The sequence below is a fragment of the Patiria miniata genome, unplaced genomic scaffold (genome assembly GCF_015706575.1).
Source record: "Patiria miniata isolate m_02_andy unplaced genomic scaffold, ASM1570657v1 HiC_scaffold_2, whole genome shotgun sequence".
In the NCBI taxonomy this organism is placed as follows: Eukaryota; Metazoa; Echinodermata; class Asteroidea; order Valvatida; family Asterinidae; genus Patiria; species Patiria miniata.
The window spans coordinates 2,506,591-2,511,020 of record NW_024037058.1 but is presented as its reverse complement, the minus strand read 5'-3'; positions in this window follow the sequence as shown (position 1 = coordinate 2,511,020).

The window sequence follows — 4,430 nt, the reverse complement described above, 5'->3', positions numbered from 1 at the left end:
TCTGCAGCTAAAATACCTGTGAGAGTTTTGACTGAGTAATTTTAAAAGAATTTTGAAGTATGGGCATTTAGCACTAGTGGCTATGGGATTTTTTTTTATTGCACTGTTGCACCCATAGGGGTGCAGACCAGTAAATCGCTCCGAAATTGCCTACGCCGGCCAAATCACGATTTGCATGCCCTCAAAATCTTTAGTATTTGAGCATGAACTTGAGGGTTTGTAAAAAATATGGGTGGAAGCCGTGCACAGGACTGGGAGCTTGCAGTTCTGTGTAATTTGGATGTAATTTGGACCCTAAAAGCGCTCTATTTTGCAATGGAGTGTAGGCATCGTTTTTCAAAATGGCGATGGGCTTCAGGACTATTTTCAGGGGTGATCATCTTCAGATGGAAATTTCTCCTAAAAGTCATTAGTTGACCCCCCAAAAATTGAAAAGAAAATGAAAGATGATGAAATTAGCTTTAATTTGATGTGTGTCTCGAACACCTTGGAGAGTTGTGAGTATTTTTCCCGAATTTTTGAGGTGGGAGCATTTACCATTGGGGTCTATGGAAGTTTATTTACTGGTCTGCTACCATAGGCCTTTCTTTTGTTTGTAAACATTGGCGCCATTTTGTATGGGCTGCCGTAAGCGCATAAATTGAAGCCGTGGTTGGCAACATATTTTTTCAAAAAAAGTCCTAATAACGCCATCAACACATAGTAAAAAGGCATGTGTAGAAATTATTTTGTAGCTTCGTTGAAAATGTTGTATTTTCAAGTATCAAATAATATTTTGGTGATCTGTAATAACTCTTCTTCATTTTTGCAGTGTCGGACCTTCCATAGTTTTGCAGGCCGTGGTTGGCAAAAATGCAGTTTGCCAACCAAGCGCAGAAAGGTCTATTTCTGATGAATCTTAGGTCCGGTAGCCTCCGGTGATACATTGAATTACAATTTACGTCACGTGACTAAAATGGGAGGAAATCCTCCTTTTTCCGAAAATTTCCGAAGTTTGCCGAAGTCGTTTCGTCGACAATCGGATAGCGCCCGAGTATTTCCGAGTATATAATATAGGTTTAATTATAAACTGCTAATTGCTTATTAATTTTATTTTCAATGAGTTGATAATTAGTAATCATTGCTTTCATTTAGAAAACTTGAAATTCAACGATGATTTTGTGCATCAAAATACTCGGATCGTAAGGGCGGACTTTGTGATGCGTCATGTACAATTTTGAATTTGACGACCGTTACCGAGATTTTTCCAAAACTCGGCCTTCATTCGGCTCCGCCTGCTAACAGTGCTATTTGGGTGCCTAATTTTGAAGATTCCAGATCAACATTAGTCAATGTTATCTTACAGAAACATCAAACTGTATTATCATAACTGTATGATATAGGTTTTCCCGGCGAATTTTTGAATTTTTCTAATCAGTTTCATTATCATCCATTCAATTTCACGTGAGTCTTGCACATGTGGTCAAATTGGGGTTTCTTTTTCATTTTGGGTTCATCCAATTTAATTTTTAGGCAGCCAAGATCTTGCTCTGAATGTTCGTGTTCGTTTTCGGGCATGCTATTTCGTTTTGGTGCATTCAACACTTAATTTGTAACTCAGTCTTAAATTAAGTCTTTGCAACCTTTTGACGGTTGACGCATTCAAATTAGCGAACATCTGTGCGCTTATAACGTATAACCGTGCTTTTCGTTTCTTATTCGTTTATGGGCAATCGCTTTCATCCTATGGTCATTCATATTAATAAGATGTTTTAATCGATATGTTTTCTTATTTTCCTCCAAGGTTCATTCCCCCCCCCCCAAAAAAAAAAAAAATCTTGATGACTGTAAAATTTACAATGTTACAAATTAACTGATATGAGGGAAACAAGATGTAACAAAATAATTAATTGAAAGTGACTAAGATAATTTATTTTTCACTGTTGACCTTGTCTACTTGTTTAAACGTTTGATCAAGGGGTATCTTTACGTTGGCACTTTTTTGACGTGCAAGACATCGGGACACGTGTGTTTGGCAACCATCGGGAACACTTCTCTTGCGTTATTTATGTTTTCTTGCGTATGTCTGACCGAACACTTACCGTATTCAAAAGGCCCATGCAAAAGTAAGTTTTCAACGCAAACCTTGAAAATACATCTTTGTGTAACATTTAACCTTAATCGCAAGTTTTATTTTCCATTTTGAAGGGTGTTTTTTTGTGCCCTCTCCATTTTTATGCTAATGCATGCTTTCACACAAATGTTTTCAATTAGCAAGTTTCGGATGAATAATTTGAAAGAAAACCCCTAAACTGAACAGTGTCTCCCTGAAATGACATCACAGTGACAGCGCGATCATAGGTAGTCCGAAAAAGCATGGACACTTTTAAATGTTTAAAGAAGTGCACTTTTGCAATAAAATTGACCCAAAAATGTTGTCAAATGTGGAGGTTTTTTTACATAAGAGTTGCACAAAAAGAATACCTGAGAACAATTCATTGCACATACCCTTTAATTTAGAAAAAAAAGGCCACTACGGATTGAAGACATCAAATATGATTTACGCTAAGGAATACGGACACGTATGAAGTCTTAAAAGATGTTTGACAAAATGTGAAATATGTTTGAACATTAATGAACATGAATGCCCGATCAACCCTTACTGCTGCATGGTTAAGACGAAATTGAATGAACAACGCGATACTTTTAATATAAATGCATCTTTGATAGAGACGAGTGCAGATAAAAGGCGATAGAATGCTCGGATAGTGAAATAGAATGATTCTTTTTGATTGTCGAATGCCGATCTTCGTGATCTTTCAATTTCAATCTAAATCGAATGAGCCAGGCGGTAAATTGAATAAAAACTTGGTGAAATTGGCCGGGAAAACCTATAATATAGTGTAACACAAAGCTCTAAAATCCTCCATTGACGCATTTCACAAGTTTAACTTTAAAGAATTCAATTTATCAGATAAGCGTGATATTTTATTGCATATTTTTTAGCAATGCGCACAACCATTTTGAAACGAAAAATAAATTTGAAGGAAAAATGGAGCAAGCTTCAAGGTCACTATCCAGCTTGATAATGCATTTTGAATTTTGTCGGAGACATAATCACTTCTGGTCAAAAATGTTACTTTTATGGGCATAAAAATACACGTTTGTGCACAAACCTACGGGAATTTAGGTGCGCGTAACGCACGTTTTGCCCCACGCACATTGATCTCCTAGATCAATGCCCACGCACCACTGCGCGTAGAGCGTCCATGACGCGACGGAACGGGAAAGTTTGTGCACAGTCTATGGCGCGTATGCACGCGCTGCCGATCTAGTCTTTTTATTCTGTATCTAACAGAAAGGGCCAATATGTCAGAAACCTGAATTTGCGTTTTCACGAAGAGCCACATATCTTTACTAATTAATTTTCACAAATTAACTGCTGTATTAAGTCTTATTACCGGGTTCAAGTAAAAATTCAGCTCTCGTAGAATCGTGTGATGGTTTTCTTGCTGCATGTGCACAAAGTTGTTGCAAAGTGGTATTTTTTTTGCAGTTTTAAAATATGAGAAACTTCTTTTATCTCGAAAACGCTTTTTCTTCAAAATCACCATAATGTGGCTCTTCGTGAAAGCGGTGACGATATGGCTGCAAGAGCCCAACCCACGCACGGATTCCAAGCCTGACTGTTCAGACAATAGATGCAGCACAAAAAGTCCCTTCACCCCGCTACTGCCTGGGTTTTTTTATTATAGGTTTTCCCGGCTATTTTAACACTTGTATCGCACGAATTCCCTATATCGATACTTTAATTTCGTCCCCGATCATCGCCAAGCTCACTTCTCAATTTGAATTTCAAAAAGCCACCACTAGATTTCATTTAAAAGCTTCAGTATAATTCAAATTGTTAGCATTCCGATTCGTCCAAAATCTTTGAAATTCGTCTCGTGAAGCAATCGGCGTTGAATTGACAAAGCAAATTCGTTTTTTGTCATTCGTTTTCATGTTGTTGTCATTACATTTCGTCCCTGGTGACTTAAAGGGAAAATACAAGATTTGCAAACATCAAAAAACGAAATGATCAAATTATCACGAAATACCTTACTGGATTGTTAGGAATGACAGTCTAAAGCATCCTTTAAAATCGTGGCTCCTGGTGTGCTGACATTTTCAGGAAAAACTGCATTTTTCCAACGCTGGTCGGCGACCAGCGTTGAAAAAAACTGGCTTTTTTCAAAAACTGTTTTTAATTTTTCATATTTTAGTTTTCTGAATTTTCTTTGCAATTGATTACACACCTCTGAAGAGGTACAAGCCTGCTAGACTGATTCTCTGACCTTACAATTCCCTAAAGTGTATGGTGATTGGGGTCAGGGAACCAGACTACAAGAACATGATAGGTTTTCTTGGTTTTTCAAGCCCAAAACGTGAAACATGTCAGTTCAACAATA